This window comes from Ambystoma mexicanum, chromosome 7p (genome assembly GCF_040938575.1).
Source record: "Ambystoma mexicanum isolate Mex_15411 chromosome 7p, UKY_AmexF1_1, whole genome shotgun sequence".
Taxonomy (NCBI): domain Eukaryota; kingdom Metazoa; phylum Chordata; class Amphibia; order Caudata; family Ambystomatidae; genus Ambystoma; species Ambystoma mexicanum.
Genome location: NC_090939.1, coordinates 537,566,767 through 537,587,520, shown reverse-complemented (window position 1 = coordinate 537,587,520; position 20,754 = coordinate 537,566,767).

The following is a 20,754-nucleotide window of genomic DNA, read 5'->3' as shown; positions in this document are numbered from 1 at the left end:
TAAACCATCCCTATATAGAAAGTATACTTAGATGTTCCCCTTAAACCAACCACAACATCCTGTAGGTTTTCTTGGTTTTCCACATAGTATGACGTCACGTATGACACATTTTTGCTATAAAAGTTTAACTGTTTTTGAAATGCTTTGAGAATGCTTGTGCGACATCTGTTGATGTCCATTATAACTTCCTGTTTTAGACAATTGAAAATAAAACAGTCGGGAGAGACATTTTGTCAAACTTCCTGAGTCAGTCTTATTATTTGGGGTAATATTTATTCTGCATCCCCATCCTGAGTATTACGTGTTACTGATTCAAAGGCCCCCGTGGGTTCAACCTGTTTCATATTCTGCTTTTGCTCGTCTGCCTCACAGGCATCAGCAAGATTGATTTGTTCTTCGACCATCTGCTTAAAGCCTGGAAAGACATTGGGCTTGGCAATTTTGGCAGTATCCTCCATTTGGGAAGAGGGATCTCTTGTTATGATGATGGCCTGAACGTGAGGTTTCAAGGATGCGAGGTAGTAACTGTTTACTCAGAATACCACCTAATCCTGTCTAATGTCAAAGGTCAACTCTTCCACACCATGAGGGCAGGAAGAATATACCCCGAAATTTCCCTTTGCCTGGTGAAAAGTCTTTCCAGAGGGATATCGTTGTTAGAATTGTAGCAGTCATTTGGAATTGGACCATTTATCTCATTACCTAAATCAATGGAATAATGTTGGGCATCAACCGCCATTCCAATAAAGGTGTCTGCACCCAGGGTGATACTTTGAGGGTCGCTGTTATCCGCCAGTATTCAAATGGTGTCATGTTCTAGGTCAACAAGGGGTGTCGGATGTAAATACAAACCTTGCTGTTGGAGGTGATATTTCAGATTCATATAGGCGTCCTTGTTTTTGAGGTTCTGTCCTCGCTTAATTTTTTGCGGAATTGTAAATTGTTGCACATATCCTGGGATGGTAACCCATTCTTTCACTTGAACTTCAACCACATATGGCAGTACTTGAGCTGACTGAAATGCTTTCTCAGTGTTGTCAAAGCCCATGTGGTTACCCCCCAGTCAGGACCAGGCTGTATTAGTAATTAGGTCCAAATTAATTGTGAATCGATTGAGAAGGTTACTGCCTAAGTAAAACAGGGCAGGAACATCTCTCACAAACCAACAATTATGTTCTATACTTTTGTTGCCAATGGACATTTTTAGCATGCACCTGCTAGGCAGGAGATGTTTGGAATTTGGAGTTTCCAGGCCCATTTCAATCAATCAATTTAATTGTGGGAATGGTCTGATCTTTTGGGAGTTACCTGAATAATGCTTTGCTGATAAAGCTTCTTCCATTATTCAGGCATACTCTGGCAAGAACAGGCTCCTCCCCCTCATTTACTTGAATGGTGAAATGCAGCTGTTCACCCTTTGTCCGGATGTCGGTCAAACTTTCAGCTGTTTTTCCATCATGTTTTGTCATGGAATTTGGGTTTTCTTCTGATTGTGGATTGGTATAACATTTCAGAGTATTTCCTTCCAGATTGGAATGCCACTTAAAACTGGGAGGGAGGTTAATTTCCAAAAATAGAGAACGGTTCCCATCACCAGTTTGTTCTCCTACAGAGATGACAGTCATGTCTGGGACTTAATTGTTCCTAACATGGAATTCTGTTTTGATGGACAGTTGTTTTGATCATGTGCCATTCAAACTCACATAGTTTGTGCTGTGTTTTAATTTGATTGGCCAGTTAGTCTGAGTCCAGAAGACCTTGTTCATGCAGTCAATCCCTCTGGATTGACGACTATCACCGTGTGTTTCATCCGATTTCACCCAATTTTGATCTCCAGATCTGAAGTCCCTTCAACAGAAATATCATTCCCATCAAAGTTTTGGAGTTGTCCAGGAAGCGGTGTGAGGGGAATTTGGTGACTCTCCCCCCTTCCTGAATTTAGGTGGTTGAAGGCCTTTTTGGACAGGAGGGTGGCTTGAGGTCCAGCATCCATCAGCGCTGATAATGCACACTGACCCTGTACCTTGATGGAAGCATAACATCTTCCTTCTCTCTCCTCAAGGGGGAAAAGAAAATGTGCATTATGTGCCAGCTTGGCAGTAAACATGGTATATTGAACTCTTGACACTGTGTGATCTTGGACAGTTTTCTGTGTCGGAGTCCGGGAAACTGTAAAACATAATTTGCACCCAGAAACAAGTGGTATTGGGAAGTCCCCTTTTCCCCCTGATTCTTTGCTGCCCCCTTTTCCTGGAGACAGTTACTCAAACCTGTTTGGGGGGGGTGGGGTACCTCAGTGCTTTCGGGTCATCTGGGTAACATTGTTGGGGTTTACAAATGTGTGCTCTGGGTCAGGCTCCATACTTACCCAGTCTAAATCGGGGTCTTTTTGGGACCCATTTTTCCTTGGGAGGGATCCCTCCATCTCCGGTGGGAAAGGTAGCTTCCTCTAGGGATTCACATAGCCCTTCCACCAGGGGCCCCCTCCTTTGGTACCTGTTGGTTGTCAGAGGTTTCTTCCTGTCAATGCTCTGGGGCACCAGGCCCTGGTGTCAAGTTATTCTGGGCAGAAGTTTCCAGTGGAGGGTTCTGCTGAGCCCTCAACATGCGACCCTGATCTTTGGTTAATTGTTGGACCTGTCGCTCCAGTTGTGACATTTGTTCTGGTTGTCAGAGAGGTCTGGATTCATATCTTTGCTGCTCCTGGAAATGGTAGTTTCGGAGTATCTCGGGTAATAGGGGTTTCTCTGATAACCTTCCAGCCTTGGTCTCCCTTCTCCTTGATTTGAGAATCTATTGCCCTGGAAGCGGGGAGAGAGAGGAGGATTGTTCTAGAAATTGGGGTTTGAAGGGTATCTGGGAAAGAACCTGAGGTTGGGGGTGGAGTATTTCTTCCCTGCTGAGGGACGTTCAAAGGGAAGTTTTGAGGGAGATATTGCTGGGGCAATACTTACTTGTTTGGCCCCCCTTGTGCCATGGGAGGCCATACATACCCCAGGTGGGTCTGTTACCCTTGTATCCTGAACTGCTCTAGGCGGCAGGGTCAGTTGGAGCATTGGTCTCATACCCTGCCTGGCTTCCACTCAATTGGGTTGGATCTGAGGGTCTCCTCTGCCTCTCATTCGGCTTCTTGGTGTTAGTAGGAAGAGTATTTTTAGCCCCCACACCTCCATGTCCAATATGGGAGTATTTTTCACCTATGCTACCTTTGCTGCGGCGGGTGTGTTTGACGGTTTGGGGTTCTCAGGGTTGTTTTTGTTTTCAGAGGGCTTTTGGAACTCATAAATCCGGGTGGCCTGTTCTACTACCCAATCCAGGGTCGTACGTTCATGGAAATCCCTTACTAGTTTGGTCATAGTGTATTACGTGAGCGCATGGAAGTATGTGTTAATGAACTCCCGGCTATTAGTGTTCACCCACCTAGAGGTCTGCGCAAATTCTCGTTGCAGCTCCTGCGCAAACTATTTAGCACGCTGTTGAGGAATCCCTGTTGAGTAAGGGCTGTCTGTGGCTGCACTTCTTGGCTGAACTATATGGTACTATTTTGAAAAAAGTTTGAAAAAAGGTCTAAGTCCAAAGAATTTTTGCAAAAGGTTTTTAAAATTTTCTAAGTCCCAATACCCTCCCACATTACCGAGCAATCCCATAACAGCATCAGCACTTGCGCCACTGCGCACGCGCTGTTGAGGAAGACCTGTTGAGTAAGGGCTGTCTGTGGCTGTCTTGGGCTGGTTGGGGCTTGTCAGGTATTGGTCATACTTATATTCTTTCATTTAACAGTCTGTTGTATTTAAAGATTGGTGAAGGCTGTTGAAACCTGACTCATAATGCAGGCAAAACCCGAATTTTGTGTTGAGAGAATGCTGGCAGCATCTAATTGCATTTAAACACATAACATTTGTATTTGTCTGAACGGTATAACTTTAAACTTTAGGATACACGATATAAAGAAAGTACGTCGGACATACATGTTTGTCTGAAACGATTTCAATTAAGCTGCCGCTGTGATACCTCGGTCTTCGTGGCTGGGGGAGGAGTAGGAGTAGGAAGAAGGCAGAAAGTTGATAACTCTTTGGTAATACTGCACTTGTAGTTAGGTCTTCGACGCAATATGGTAATTAACTTCTGCACCTAAGGAACAAGCCTACGTTATATGGGTTGATTTCAATAGTATTGAATGCGATTTCTGACATATTGACTTTATTGAGGTTAATGGCAGCTTGACCAATACCATATGTTAAGCATGATTAATAACATGAACAAGAGTTACTTGGTGTGTGCCATTCATTAGCTGCTTATAAGGATCTGTTGCAGTTGCGCGACCTTGCGGCTTTAGCAGAGCTGGTTAAGGGAGGTGAATAGTGATTCCTCTACAAACTTCTACAGTGTACAACTCCTCTTATAATTGTGGCAATATATATGACACCCAAACTGAGGTCGCAAAAAGGGAAAAAGAGCACAGGCAATAAAGCCTCGACTCCATGTAAATTACATTATAAGAAAGACTTAAGGTCTAAAGTAAAAAATGATGGTAATACAGATTTACGTCTCGAGGAATAAAAGATATCAGATTTGTTTACAACAAAGAAGATAAGTGAGGATGTCCCCCAGGAGGTTTTGGTACCACAATCAGATATTAGTGTTGCCATTGATAGTAACTCCTTATTAAATCTTTATAAAGATTTTAGACAACATTGTTTGGGATTGCAAAATGGGGTGGATCATCATTCAATTGATAGTTTGGCAATGTCTAAGATACATCATGATTACCAACGACATGCTATGGAGTTAGGCAATTCTGTTGTTACTAATTTCCCCAACAGAAATCCTGATACTGTTGGGGAAATTAATGATATCATAGGCACCAACTTGTCTATTACCCCCTATTTAGAAAAACTAGTTGAGAAAGAGATTTTGTTTGACAATGAGGAGAATGGCTCATGGAGTGACTCCCAATTAGCTATTGATAGCACTTTATGCATAAATAGTAAGATGGACGCACTGACTACCACTGTGGATATATTGCTGGGCATTTGTACTAATATACTAAATGAACAAACGCTATTGAAGGAGATGCTGATAAATATACAAGAGACAGTAAATGTAATTAATTTGCCTGGCAATGGTTTTGTTCAAAGTGAGAACAATGGACCTGGGACGGGCGCTCAGTAGGAAAACATAGATGAGTTAAGTGCACTCCGTTTAATGGTTAATAATGAACAGGAAGTGCTGCCTCAAGAGGAGGTAGACCAGCAGGACTCAGATGATTTAATAATTGATGCGCATGAAGAAATGACACACTTGCAAGGTCATAAAAGGCGCACTCAGCGCAAAAGAAATTATAAGAAGGGCAATAAAAACAAGTCAGGTATAAGTAAAAAGAAGATCAAAGTAAAAAAGAATAGTATTGCCCTAGCTGAAACCTCGGCAAATGACATGGAATGTATAGAGGTTGCGAACAGATATGTTTTGAACCCAGGTTGTAAGAAGAGAAAAGAAAAACAAAGATGGGGGCCTTAAAGAATGGTTAAAAGAAAATGTTGAAGAGATAGGAAATAAAATTGTAATCGAAAATGAGTCACCTGGATTTGGGGTAGCCGATGGTGAGACCACTGAAATTGAGCCAGAAGTAGATAGTACGGAGAAGGCAAATTATTTGGAAAAATTAGAGGCAGGGCTCAGATACCTTGAAGTGAAAATTAACACAGACAGACTCAACTTAAACTATAGAGATAGGGAGATGTACAGAGGAGAAATGGAGAGACTGGCCATGAGCAGGAATTCCAGTGCTAAACAATAGAGAGGAATGGAAGGGGAGACGTGATCTGGGACAGGCCTACAGTGGGAAGAGTATTCAAATAATAGAGAAATGCCCAAAAGAGGATAGCCCTTATTTAAATCGCGGATGGTTGTTCAACCGACTACACACTATCCCTAAGTTACAGTGCATTAAAACTTCCGATATCAACAGGGTCATTCTACCTGAAACCGGGAGCTGGGAAAATTGGTCAATATTACATTTTGGCACAGCAGTAATTGTAGAACTGATCAAAGGCCACTTTAGAGAGTTGTGTAAAGAGAACTTTGAAATGATAGTATGCAATAATGTGGAAGGTAAGAACGAGAAATCATCTCAGTAGGGAAAATTGAGAGTGGGCAGCCATGCAGAAACGGTCTGTCTAAATGGTTCACTGTTGAAAAATACCTACTAGAGGGTTGAGGTGAGAAGGAAATCGCTACACTTACAGCTATCTCCTAGAATGCTATGGGATTTAGATCTCTGCTACATAAAGAGAAAATTGCTGTTTTGAAAGAATGTGACATATTTGCCATACAAGAAATCTGGGTCTTAGGCTCTATCCCAATGGATGGGTTTACAACCTTAACAAAGCCGGTAACTAAGGGCTCAAGAGGGAGACCCAAAGGGGGTTTATGTGTGGGAGTTAAAAACCCATTAAAAGTCAGGACATATGACAAGTTTGGGGAAACTGGATTGTGTTATGAGTGTTGTAATAAAGCAATATGCCCCGACTCAGTCGGTAATGCCCCTGCCACGAGGGGCATATAGCTATTAGTACCCGGCCCCCAAGAACTGTGTGACTGGGGCACTTAAAGCTTTTAAAACAAAAAAAAAAGACAAAGAAAATGGCGTGGAGTCTGTTTTTCCATTCCATGGCAGCCATCGGGATTCAACGCGCTGGAAACAGAAGCATTCTGTCATGGCCACAGGCCCCAGTACACAAAAATCACACTATCTAGTGATGAGGGCAATGGGTCACTTGACTTACTTATGTCCCTTTGGGACCTATAAACACAGGGGCCCTGGCTGGGTTCAGTCCTGGCACCTTTTGTGCCAGGCTCATATGCCGATGTGAGCAGGAACACTTTGTTTCAGTGCAGGAGTGCTTTTACTTTATTTCAGTGCAGGAGTACTTTTATTTTACAAGAACTTTCCAGGAGCTGAACGCCTTTATTCCAGAAAACATCCTCATGTGCTGACTTATTGGGTGTGGCTCCCTAGGACTGGTCTTCATGTTTTGACTCATTGGGTGTGGCAGGGTGTAGCAGGCAGGCTGAACCTGGTCAGCGTGGCTTCAGAAGCTCAGCTATATAAGCTGCTCCATCCTTAAGGCCAGTGCTTCGCGTTACTGTGCACTCGCATGCAACGTGATGCTCACCGCCACTTGGACCAGTTTACTTACCTTTGAAACCAGGCGTTCTCCTGCATACTCACCTCCAGGAAACCAGTGCTTCATCGCTTCATCTGCAGACTCATCTCCTGACATCCAGTGATCTTGATACCGTCGCTGCAGCACCGCACTCTGCATCCATGAACTCGAAAAAAAGCAAATGAGCTAACATCAAAAGTGGAATGGACAGCAATACAAGACAACAAACTTTACAATACAACAAAAACAGACAAGGAAAGACAAAGGCAAACAGGAACCCTTACCTGAAGTCTAGTGGCTTAGTAACAGCAGGACTGGACTACCACGTGCAAGGGACAAGTGAAGGAACTCGGTCCAGATCATACAAGCATCCCTGCCAGAAGCAGCAGGACGGAGTGCTCGCCAAAACTAATCAACAGTTGAGCTTTCCAAGGACAGCGCATCCCACAGGTACCATGGTTTGGGAAAAGGGGTCTGGAAGCGGATCAGGCACACAATCTGGCATACTCACACCCCCTATTCTCCACACAGCAGCAGTCCCGAGCAGCATCACCTATTACCACCAGTGACCACATTAGCGCAGAGGGCGAAATCGGACCCGAGCGACCTCACCCCCAGGAGGGCTGCAACCGTGCCCCAATGTCTCTGCAGAGACCAGGTGACCATAACAGAACATGAAGCCTCTTCGAATCTCTGCATGAGCCTTATGGAAACTTTTGAAACTGACCAATTGGCCCAATTACTGGGAAAGTTACGTCCTGAAGTTCATGCCTCAAGACAGAAAACCAATGCCCTAAGGAGGGATATAATTGTGAACCGGGAGCAGACAGATGAACTAGCAAAGCAAATGCTCCAGGCACAGGCAGGCCGGGTCCCACTGCCGGGGCATGCCCCTCCTGCCACACCTCCACAGCCCATGCCAGTACAGGTGGTTCTTCCAGGGGGGGTTCCCCTAGCCCCACCAGAATGCTTCACAGGTGATCCGAATAAGTAAACCATCTTTATGAATCTATGTCACCTGCATTTCTTATTCAGACCTGGGGCATTCCCCAACAATCAATCGAGAGTGGTATTTGTGCTCTCATATTTGAGAGGTAGTGCAGCAGACTGGTCAATACCCTTGGTAAACCAGGATGATCTTTTGCTTCAAGACTTCAGAGGTTTCCAGCATGAAATGGAGAAACTATTTGTACGGCTTACTCAAGGGCGGGCTCTGGAAAATGAACTGTTATCACTACGGCAGGGTAATCAAGACCTACTATATGTCACTTCCTTCAATCATCTGATAGCACAAACTAACTGGCTAGAGGAGAAAATAACTTTGTTCTTTTACTGAGGCTTGCGAGGGGAATTTAAGGACGTATTAGCCCAAGTAGTAAATCCCTGGCAAAATGTGCTCAATACATCGATCTGACAGTGCAGCTCGATCACAGATTGCAGGATCAGAAGATGGATCGTGCCAAGGCTGAGGGACGGTCGGTCTACGTGTGACCCCATAAGAATCAAACCAAATCACATGATCAGTCCGAGCCAATGAAAATCGGATGCTTGCGGAGCACACTCACCAAGGCAGAAAGTGAGAAAAAGAGACAGCAGCAGCTTTGTTTGTACTGTGTTAAGGCATGTCACTATCTCCGAGAATGCCCGGTGATACCACCCAGGAAAGCAGTTGGAGCAACTGACAAGGGTGAAGAAGAAGAACAGGACTCGGGAAACTCCAACACCAGGCAATCGTAGGGGTCCACTTGTCGAGCGGTGAAAAGGAACCTATACAGACCTCATATCTAGTCATCCCTGTGCTCCTGGTAAACCAAAAGCAACCGTAAAAAATAATGCCTTGGAGGCATACATTGAGAGTGGGGCTGTGGGAAATTACATGGACCAAGATCTGGCTACCCGGATACGCCTTCCTCTCCGACAGAAGCAGTTTTTGGAAAATATCACATCAGTTGATGGATCTCAGCTATCATCCGGCCCAGTGATGCATTACACCGAGAAGGTCACGCTTATGTGTCAGGACGGTCACAAAGAGGACATCACCTTCGATCTCATCAGCGCTCCTCATTTTCTGATGATATTGGGAATGCCCTGGTTGGAGACCCACAATCCCAGGATTGACAGGCGTAAATGAGTTCTGACCTTTCCCCAAGACTGTGCCGACACCTGTTATAGCAAGGGATTCTCATTAAAAGGTCTTATCAACCCAGGTTCATCGAAGAAAGAAACCAGACTGGGCCTCACCAGTTCACTACCACCTGAATACCTGGATTGCCAAGATGTCTTTAAAAAAGAGCAAGAGAACACCGTACCTCCGCACAGACTGTATGACTGCCAAATTGATCTGGTACCTGGAGCTCAAGTTCCCTGCAGCCGGATTTACACCCTCAGAACAGGAAAAACAGCATCTAAAAGCCTACCTCAATCAGTATCTGGCAAATGGCTCTATTCGTCCGTCCAAGTCCCCTGCATCCTCGCCCCTTTTTTTTGTGCCTAAAAAGGAGGGAGACCTGAGAATGTGCATTGACTACAGAGCACTTAACCAGATCATAGTAAAAAAAAAATGGTACCCATTACCGCTTATCCCAGTGCTCTTGGATCAAGTAAAAAAAAGATCAGATATATACAAAACTAGACTTACGAGGGGCCTACCATCTAGTAAGATTCAAAAATGGAGACAAGTGGAAGACAGCCTTTCGCACAAAATATGGCCTTTATGAATATCAGGTTATGCCCTTTGGACTATTTAATGCCCGGGCGGCGTTCCAATTTTTCATGAATGACGTACTCCGCGAACTGTTGGACATCTGCGCTCTTGTCTATATTGTTGACATTCTTGTCTATTCGACCACTAAGGAGGACCACGTCAACCATGTCCTGGCAGTTTTGGAGAAACTGCGACAACACCAGCTATATGCCACATTAGAGAAATGCTTCTTTCATGAGACAGGGGTAGAATTACTCGACTTTTTTCTCATACCACGTGGTGTACGCATGGACACGCGCAAGGTAGTCGGTATCCTTAACTGGCCCCCACCGACATCCATAAAGGGAGTACAGAGTGTACTCGGGTTTGCCATCTTTTATCGCCGGTTCATTCCCGGGTTCTCCCAGATTTAATACGGAAAAATAAAAAATGGAATTGGTCCACAGAGGCAGAGAAAGCCTTCCAGGAGATAAAAAAAGCATTTATCACAGCACCAATTCCACGGCATCCTCGGCCAGAACTAACATATGTGGTCTAAACTGATGCTTCCACTATTGCAATGGGAGCAGTCCTGTCACAAAGAGACCCTGAAACAGGTCAGTTGCATCCCGTGGCATTTTGGGCTCGCAAGTTTTCAGACCCTGAATTGAATTATGTAATCACTGATAAAGAACTGCTAGCAATTAAGGCAGCGTTCAAAGCCTGGAGACATTGGGGCTGATTCATGGAATATTTGCGCTGAAAAACAGGGATTTGTGCGCACTTCTGCCGGCAAATCCCTGTTTAACAAATGGGGATTTGTAGGCAGAATGGCACACAAATCCCGATTTTTGGGCGTAAATAATTCCATGAATCAGCCCCATTATCTTCTTGGAGCTAGACATACAGTCATCGTCGTCATGGATCATCACAATCTACAATATCTGAAGACTGATAAAGCGCAATATTCACGCCAACTCCGCTGGGCTATCTTCTTTGCTGAATATGACTTTGTCATCACCTATAGACCCGGAGTATGCAATGGAAAAGTGGATGCTCTGTCTCACATGAGTGAGGGAGAAGAGGCATTCAATACACCAGACCCCGTGGCCATCATCCCTGAAGGATGAATCCAAGGCATGATTGCCGCAACCACCACTCTAGACAACTTCAAATCTGACCTGTAACACTTGATGAGTCCACCAGCGCAACAGGAATGGCTAGGGAAGGGAGACCGGTATATGATCGTGGACAACCTACCATACTACCGAAGATGATTGTACATCCCGGATAACAAATTACAGAATCAAATCATCGCAAACTATAATGATTCATTAGTAGAAGGGCATCTGCGAATAGCCAAAACCCTAGCTAAAATAAAGAAAAATGACTGGTGGCCAACTTGGCGAAAGGACATTGTCCAGTTCATCGCAACCTGTGGCACTGGTGCACAACACAAGTCCCAAAAACAAAGTCCCGCAGGTCTGCTGCATCCTTTAAAAGTACCCCCACCACCTTGGCATACGCTATCAATGGATTTTATTACAGACCATCCCTCCTGTAACAGATACAATACCATCTTAGTCGTTGTGGATCTCTTTTACAAAATGGCCCACTTTATTCCCCTGAAAGGTCTCCCAACTGCTTTTACTCTGGCTACCGTGTTTTTGGAACAGATTGTCTGTCTACACGGGTTCCCATCAATATTGATATAAGACCGAGGAACTCAGTTTGTCTCTGCATTCTGGAAAGGTGTTGTAAAATTGCCAAAATCGACCTCCGGTTATCTACAAGCTATCAACCCCAAACCGACGGCCAGACCGAATGGACTAACCAGACCCTCGAGCAATACATAAGGTGTATGCTGCAACAAACTGAGGATACTTGGAAGGACATAATTTGGTTAGCAGAATACGAATATTACAACTCCATTCACACCAGTACGGAAGAAAGCCCATTCTACACAGTGCAGGGTTGACATCCACGGACATCCTTTTTCGACCCACTCAAATCATTACAAATGCCCGCTGTAACGACCTTACTGAAAACCATCAGCCAGGTTTTTAAGGAGGCAGCATAGCATCTTGCCAGAGCCAAAGAGAAACAGAAGCAGTTTGCGGATCGACACCGAAGGGAAGCTCCCAACTACCAAGTCAGAGAGAAGGTTTGGTCACCATCCAAAAACAGCCCCCTGAAAGGACCACAGGCGTTCCGTTTCAGATATCTGGGACCCTACACTATCATGGCTGTGATAAACCCTGTGGCCATGAAATTAGAATTACCGGCCCACACGCGGATCCATCCAGTGTTTCATGTCTCCCTCCTAAAACCATTGAGACCAGGTACGCAGGACTGGTCTTCATGTCCTGACTCATTGGGTGTGGCAGGGTGTGGCAGGCAGGCTGAACCTGGTGGGTGTGGCTTCAGAGGCTCAGCTATATAAGCTGTTCCATCCTTAAGGCCGGTGCTTGGCGTTACTTTGCACTCGCGTGCAACGTGATGCTCACCACTGCTTGGACCTATATACTTACCTTTGAAACCAGGCATTCTCCCGCATACTCACCTCCAGGAAATCGATGCTTCATCGCTTCGTCTGCAGGCTCATTTCCTGACATCCAGTGTACTTTGTCCCAACGACGCAGCACCTCACTCCGCATCCACGAACTCGGACCCTGTGAAGAAGAAGAAAGACAAGGTTAGAACATCTGTCCTAGGGCCGTGCCGCATTTGAAGCCTGCACGTCCCCTAGTTAACAACTTACAGCTACTGTACCACTGCAGCTTCGTTCCTCATTCGCTCCAGCTGTCGCCTCGAGTTCCGCAGCTTCTACCGGACCAGCAACATCACCTGCAAGGGAAGAAAGCAAATGAGCTAACATCAAAAGTGGAACGGACAGCAATACAAGACAGCAAACTTTACAATACAACAAAAACAGATGAGGAAAGACAAAGGCAAACAGGAACACTCACCTGAAGTATAGTGGCTTAGTCGCAGCAGGAATGGATTACCACGTGCAAGGGACCAGTGAAGGAACTTGGCCCAGATCATACAAGCATCCCTGCCAGAAGCAGCAGAACGGAGTGCTCGCCAAAACTAATCAACAGGTACCACGGTTTGGGAGAAGGGGTCTGGAAGGGGATCAGGCTCATAAGCTGGCATACTCACGCCCCCTATTCTCCACGCAGGAGCAGTCCCAAGCAGCATCAACTATTACCACCAGTCACCACATAAGCGCAGAGGGTGAAGTCGGAACCGAGCGACCTCACCCCCGGGAGGGCTGCAACCGTGCCCCAATGCCTCCGCACAGACCAGGTGAGCGTAACACATTCCCAACGTGTCTGCTTCTGAAAAAAAAAGAAGGTGAGTGGGGTTGGGTTAGCGGAAGGGAAGGGAAGGGAAAAAATATTTTTTTTAAAAACCTACTGCAGTCTCCGGCGAAGGACGATGGAAGCCTCCATCTGTGTGGAGGCTCAGAGCGGGGATGACCCCGCTCTGAGTCTCCGCACGCCTGGCGGCTGCCATCGTTCTCCACTGGGGACAAAGGGATAGAAGGTAAGTGGGGAGGGGAGGGCAGGGAGTTGTGAGGAGGGGGAAATGGGAAAAAACAAAAAAAAGCCTTACCAGTGTACCCGGCGGGTGGGCAAAGGCAGCCTCTCAGCCGTGGGGAGGCTTGGAGCGCGGATGGCCCTGCTTTGAGCCTCCTCAGTGGCTGAGGGACTGCCATGTCCCCCGGCGAGGACAAGGCAACTGGAATCCCGGCCGAGAAGGGAAGGATTCTCAGCCAGGTAATGCCTCGGCGAGGGCCAATCAGAATGGCTCTTTCATTCTGATTGTGCCCTCGTCGGGTACTAATAGGAGATCTAGCATCAAAGAAGGAACTGTTATTGATCAATGTTTACTCACGCCCCTTTTGCTGGACATTTATTTACAGAAGTTGGAAAAATTATTGCAGACACTTTGGAGGGTTAGCATATCAAAGCCCCGAAAGCTGATGTGATACTTATGGGGGAATTTAACTCCTATTGTGAATTGGCTAAGTTAAGGCTAGATGACTGAGAGTTACTGTGTGGGGTGTATGAGTTACCCTTGCTGGAGGACTTGGAACATCTTAACTCCAATCATAACCTTTGTCCACAAGTCTACAATGGAGTCACCTGGCTAAATTTATTAGATGATCAGGGATTACATTTTCTGGAACCTGGGTTGGTGAGAGATTGTTTCCCGACATAGACCAATGGTATGGTTTCACGCCGATTGGATCATTTTTTTGTAAACAGTGGCCTAAGCAAACGGATTAAAGGATTCGAACATATGCCAACCACCTGAATTGATCATATGATACTCAAATGCACTTGGCATGACCACCCGCTGAAGAAGAGCAATGTGGGAAAGTTCTAAATATTCAAACAAATGGGATTAGGAATAGGATATGTTGGACGCAATCCAACCTGGTAAAGTTTGATGAAATGTTTAATATTCAGCCGATTAGCGGGCAAGAAATGGCAGTCAATGGAAACAAGGCTATAGGAGACCTTTTGGGTATGATCAAAATGATAGGTAGCAGAATCTCCATTAATAAAACAATGGGATAAAAACATAAAAATCCCTTTGATTGTCAGACAGAAACTAAAAAGAAAGAGCTAAAGAGAGAAAAAAAAATCCTCAAGGATGAAGTTACTGTAAATGAGAACACACAGCATAAGAGTATATCTAGGCTGCAAATGAGATTCAAGAACTGGATTGGGGTATAAGCATCATTTAAATAACGTTAACTGGAGAAATGTAGCCCATTTACTCTCTTTGCATAACTACCTGCTGTGTCCGCATTGACCAATACCCATTGCCTTAGTGCTCCCAAACAACTGCCCTCATTGTTAGCACCTTTGCGTTACATGTATGCAAAGGCCTCTGATTTGTCTACTTACATACCGACTAAGTATACCTCCTGTTAGGCAACGTTTGCATGCAGTACCCTCTGGGACCACTAGACACAACTTCGACTACAGGTGTAAGCAAAACCAACCTTTGGTATAAGTCTGTACCACACAGTTTTTTTGGTAGTGAGCTGATCAGCCAGTCTTATCTCAAGAGGGAATGTGAGCTTGTAAGGATGTTACAATCACAAGTATTCAGATATACACTTACACTCAAGGTTTCTTGGTATAACACTTCTTAATTGATTACACAGGGCCTCATCACGAGTTGGGCGGTAACGCCGGCGCTAATAGCCCTACCGCCAAACCCCCAGCGCTATTAGCGCCGGATCACGGGTTTGGCGGAAGGGTTATTGCCCGTTCCCCATTGGGCCCATTCGGGAATTCCTCATTCTCCATTAGGCCCAATGGGGAAAATTTGCGCTCTTACCGCCGGCGGATTTTCCGCCGGCGGTAATAGCGCGCATTTTTGGCAGATTTCCCCCCAGCTCAGAGCTGGGGAGAAATCCGCCGAAGTCCTGATCTGTCGGACCCTTAAATGCGGCGGTAATAGCACTACCGCCACATTTAAGGGTTACCGCCAGACTCGTGATGAGGCCTATAGTCAGTTAGAAAACCTTCACTAAAAGGAGGCAATCAATATCACACAAAAATATATTACAATACTTTACACTAACTGGTTCTGAAACATTTACACTACTTTGAAGGAGGAGCAAAATGGCATTCAGAGCAGTTGAAGTAGGAGCAAAAAGGCATAAGTTAATAAAACAAATAATACAGTTACTCGAAAACAGTACAAATTTGAGTTCACCAGAGGAGTTGATTCAATGCAATAGGTAGGCCAAAGTCAATGGACTAGTGTCTTGTATAGGTAAAAACAGTTCTGGTATTTCAATGGAAAAATCTTTGCAACGGTTCTCGGAAGTAGTTCACGGAAGAAAGGTTCATATGTCGGGTCATAAAGTGACTATGCCTGCAATTTGCCAAAGTTCCATGAACTTTCACGGTGAAAGGTAATTTCTCTCGGTCGGATTTTCACAGCACCTTATATTGAAGAAAAAGGTGCAGCTGGAGAGTTATGTTCCTGGCAGTTCCTGCAGATCTCGCTGTTCCTGAGCCTCAGTCATGGGAACAAGAGGGAGGACATCGGGGGACTCCTGCAGTGACAGGGACTGGTCACAAAGCTGGCAAATTGGCAATTCTTCAATTCCAAACTAGCTGGTGTCCTTCCCCCTGGTTATTCGGTTTCCTGCAGCACTCTGAGGAAAAAACAACCAGCTGCGAGAATGGTGTTCAGGTGGCTTATGAGTTGATTGGTCCTCCCAACTCAAAGGAAGAAGTCATCCTTGAAGGGCTTCTCTGTTGAGATGAACTTGGCAATTCAGACCTGCAGCAGGGCTCCACCAGACAAACCAACCGTCCAGTATTTGCAGCAGCCGTCCTCTTCCAGCTCGTCTTCGGTCCTTTCGTTCCAGTGGTTGACTCCGCCTTCCAAGCCGAGAGACTCACCTTTTAAGCAGTTTTCTCCAATTCATTCTAGCCTAGCTTCCACTCACCCAGCAGGGTGGCTGCCCTTGCCGGACAGTCAGCCAGCCAATCATGCCAGAGTGCATTTGGGTCTCCTCGGAGATTAAGCACAGGGAATTTCAGACACCTCCCTCACTTCCTGCCCACCCCAGACACTCGGGCGCTAGAGGCGGTCTTCAGTCCTGAAGCCCGCCAAAGGCATGGAAACAAAGGGACCAAACCAGGTTTGGTGCACAGAGACAAACTCTAGAAGGACTTTTCCAAAAATAAATGGTGAAAAAGTAAGACTGGTAGCTGTTTAAACAAAGGGGGCTTAGGCGATACCTTGAAAAACAAAGCTCCCGTGATTTTTAGCTACTCGTGTTCACGGTCGGGAAGAATCATGGTAGTTTGTTGTAAAACCACTGCCACCAGCCATTTTGTTAGGAAAGGGTAACATTTGACTGCTACATGCCTTTTCAGACATAGGGGATTCTAGGTAACCCCTCCAGCACTCTATTGTAAGATAGTGTGTGCCGGGTCTAGAAATGTAATAAGACTATTAAAGTCAATTTAACCTTACATTCTCTGGGAAACAGTAGTTTATCCCAGAGAATGTATTTAAACCTTGGGATAGCCTGAAAGGCTTCCCTGTGTCACTTCACTGAGGATGCTGTGTGATACACATGAAAAGATGATGCCTATGGAGTTGTCTAAAACGCCATAATCAAGGAACACAAGAGTAAAACCCACATCAAAATACATGAGAGAGTGGGAAAAAAGGACCGCACTCTCTCCAGGGAAAATGTCAAGTCCTCAAAATTCAGCAAAGTTGCTGGGAGTCTCTAATATGAAGGGAATTAGCACATTTATGAGAATTCTCCCTAACACTCGTCCCCACCAGACTAAGGTACAGGAGGATTTAATCCACACCTGGATGAATCTTCTTACTCCATTCGGTCATACATTCTGGAGAGACCATCGCATTTTGGTGATTACACTCTGACCTGTGTTCAATGGTAAAATCAAACCCCTGTTGGCTGATTGACCATCTTAAAAATTTAGGATTTTCCCCTTTCATCTGCATTAACCATCTCAAGGGTTGCTGGTCTGTCTGAATCCCAAAAGTAGATCCATACAGGTATAGGCTAAACTTCTTCAGAGACCACACAATGGCAAAACACTCATGTTCTATGGTTGCCCACCTTGTCTCCAGTTCCTTCAGCTTTCTGCTGATGAAGCAGATTGGGTGTTCCCTACTGGTTTCATCCAGCTGACTAAGAACTGCACCTACACCTGCATTGGAAGCATCTGTTTGCACAATGAAGGTTTGGCTGTAGTCAGGAGCTCTTAAGAATGGAGCTTGACAAAGGGCTTTCTTAAGATCTTCAAATGCCTTGGTACACTCCTCATTCCACCTTGTCCTTTTTGGGGGATTTGGGTGAGGAGACCACATTCAAGGGAGTAGCTATGGACCCATAGTTTTCTATGAAGTTCCTATAATAACCAGTAAGACCTAAGAAGGCTCTCACTTGGGTTTGAGTAGTAGGAGTGGCCCATTCTTGTACAGCTTGTATTTTGCTAAGCAATGGCCTTATTTCACCTCCTCCTACCTCATGTCCAAGGTAGACCACTTTGATCTGACCAATTTGACATTCGCTTGCCTTTATGGTCAGATGGGCCTGCTCAAGAGCCTGCAAAACAGATCCTAAGTGGTCAATATGCTCTTTCCAAGTAGGGCTGAACACTGCAATGTCATCCAAGTATGCCAGGCAGAAGTCCTCCATCCCATTCCGAACTTAATTAACCATCCTTTGGAATGTAGCAGGTGCATTCTTTGGTCAAAAAAGCAATATCTTAAACTTGTAGAGGCCTGCTGGGGTTTAAAATGCAGTTTTCTCCTTGGCATGCTCTGTCAGAGCTATTTGCCAATAGCTTGGCATTAGGTCAAAAGTACTGAGGTACTTGGCTGAACCAAGTTTGTCCACCAGCTCATCTGTCCTAGGTAAAGGATGGGCATCAGTTTTAGTGACTGCATTTAGAGCTCTATAGTCCACATAGCATCTCAACTCCTTGGATCCTGCCTTTGGCACTATTACAACTGGACTAGGCCATGGACAGCTAGAGGGCTCTATTACCCCAAGATCAAGCATCTTGTTGACCTCTTCCTTTATGTGGGTTCTTACATGATCTGACATCCTGTAACCTCTGCTTTTAACAGGTAAATAGTCACCAGTGAGAATATCATGCAGACCCCAAGGGGTCAAGCTGTGTGATAGTGTAAACAGGGAGGCAAACTGATTTAACAGAAACGTGCACTCCTCCTGTTGTTCCAGTATCAGATTAGAAGGGAGATTAACTCCTTTTATCTTCTCATCTAAAGGTTGTCTCCTGAGAAGATCAGGTAGAGGTTCAGTCTCCTCCTCCTCCTGAGCTGAAGCTAGAAGCAAAGCTTCCATTCTGGTCTTGAGACATAGGCTTTTAGACGGTTCGTGTGAAAGACCCTGGGGGCCTCCTTAGGATTGCCTAAGTCCACAAATAATTGACCTCTCCAGGTTTTCCCACAACCTTGAAGGCTCCAATCCATTTGTCCTATAAGGGCCTCTGCTTTGTAGGTACCATAACTAGAACTTGCTGGTCTTGAGTAAACACAACCATGTTGTCCTTCTAGTCATGCCACTGCTTCACCAGAGCCTGACCTGCTTTCAAGTTATCTGCTGCTTCTGTCATCATGTGTATCATTCTCCTCCAGAGAGCAAGCACATAGTCAGTGACTCTCACTGGCTTGGGGGAAGGAGAACTCTCCAACTCCTCCTTAATTAGGGCCAAGGGGCCTCTAGCTGGATGACCATAGAGAATCTCAAAGGGACTAATTCCAACTCCCTTCTAAGGTATTTATCTATAAGGAAATAGAAGGCATGGCAGTAGAAGGTCCTACTTTCTTCTAAGGGGTTCCTCTAAAGCACCTATCATGCTCTTCATAGTTCTATTAAACCTCTCTACCAACCCATTCGTCTGGAGACAGTAGGGAGTTGAGAACTTGTAAGTCACGCCACAGTTTTTCCTCATGGCCTGCATGTAGTGGGACGTACAATTTGATCCCCTGTCAGAGATTACTTCCTTAGGAAAACCTACCCTGGTAAAAATACCAAGTAGGCCCTTAGCAACAGCCTGAGCTGTAACAGTCCTCATTGGTATGGCTTCAGAAACCTAATAGCATGGTCTACTGGAATTTTCCTTTGTTGCCCTCCTGGGCTTTTAAAAATACTGCTGCGTGTGCCTGAATTTGTTGTCAATTGATCCACTGTATTGTATTTTCCTGCCCATGTCCCCTGTGATCCCGCTTCCCTTCCCCGTTGTTCTCCTCCTTCCCGCCCGCCTTCCATCCTGCCCACACCCCCTGATTGGCTCATCCTCCCTTATCACTGACCTTCCCTAGGCAGCCTCTGCTTGTCAGCCTCAGGGCTAATGGCCCCTAGGCCAAAGGTGTCTCCTATTTGGTGGCTCCCTGTAAGTGTCTACAGGTGTCGGCAGGGGACATCAGCTGCCAGTCACCTTCCTTCTGACTGCCCTGCTTTCCCCCCTTCCACCTACAGGCAGTTCACCCCCTGTTGATTCCACCCCCCTCCTCTCCCACCTACTTTATGGTGCTCTCTGTCTCTCCTATCTTTTCTAACTGCTTCTCTACTGACTATCCTGCTCTCCTCACTAAATCTGGTAGGAAGAAGTTTAAAAAGGACATCCTCGTCTCCAACCCAGGCCTCCCTATCACTGACACCTACACCAGTGCCTCCTCCAAGGAAACTCTCACCGACATCCTCTTTGTCGTGCCCTCACCAGGCTTATGGACCCTTCATATGGTCTCTGTGCTCTCTCCTTTCTCCTCTTCTCCCATTAATGGTGGCACCCATTGGGACGCCCTCCTGGCCTCCTTCCATTCCTCTAAGGTCATCATTAATGTTTACTCTAATGGGACCATCTTGGTCCAAGCGCCTCAGGCCAACCTTCACCTCTTTGATAGGTGCTTACCGCACCTCATCAACTTCCTTTCCTTTCCTGCTGTCCCCTCTCCCCTTTCCTTGGCTACCTCGCCTCCTCCTTCTGCCTCCTCCTTGGCCACCTTGCCTTCTTCCTCCCTCGCTGCCCCTCTCGGGCTCCCTCAACACCTCTGAAGGAGGTACCTCTGAACTGTACCCCTCCCAGGAAGTCCATCAAGGATGGCAACCTTCTCCATATTGCCACTCTAAACTCTCACTCTGTTGTCAAACACTCCTCTGATATCTGCCGCCTTCTGGAAGAACTTGACCTTGATGTCCTCGGTCTCACTGGGACATGGTTCACGGCCAGCTTTGTCGCAGGGTTTGACACTCTCCTCCCCGATGGTTACAAGATTCTCTCCGTGCCCGGGTCCAACCGCTCTGGTGGGGGTGTAGCCCTGATGTACCCTGAGTGGATTCCTGCC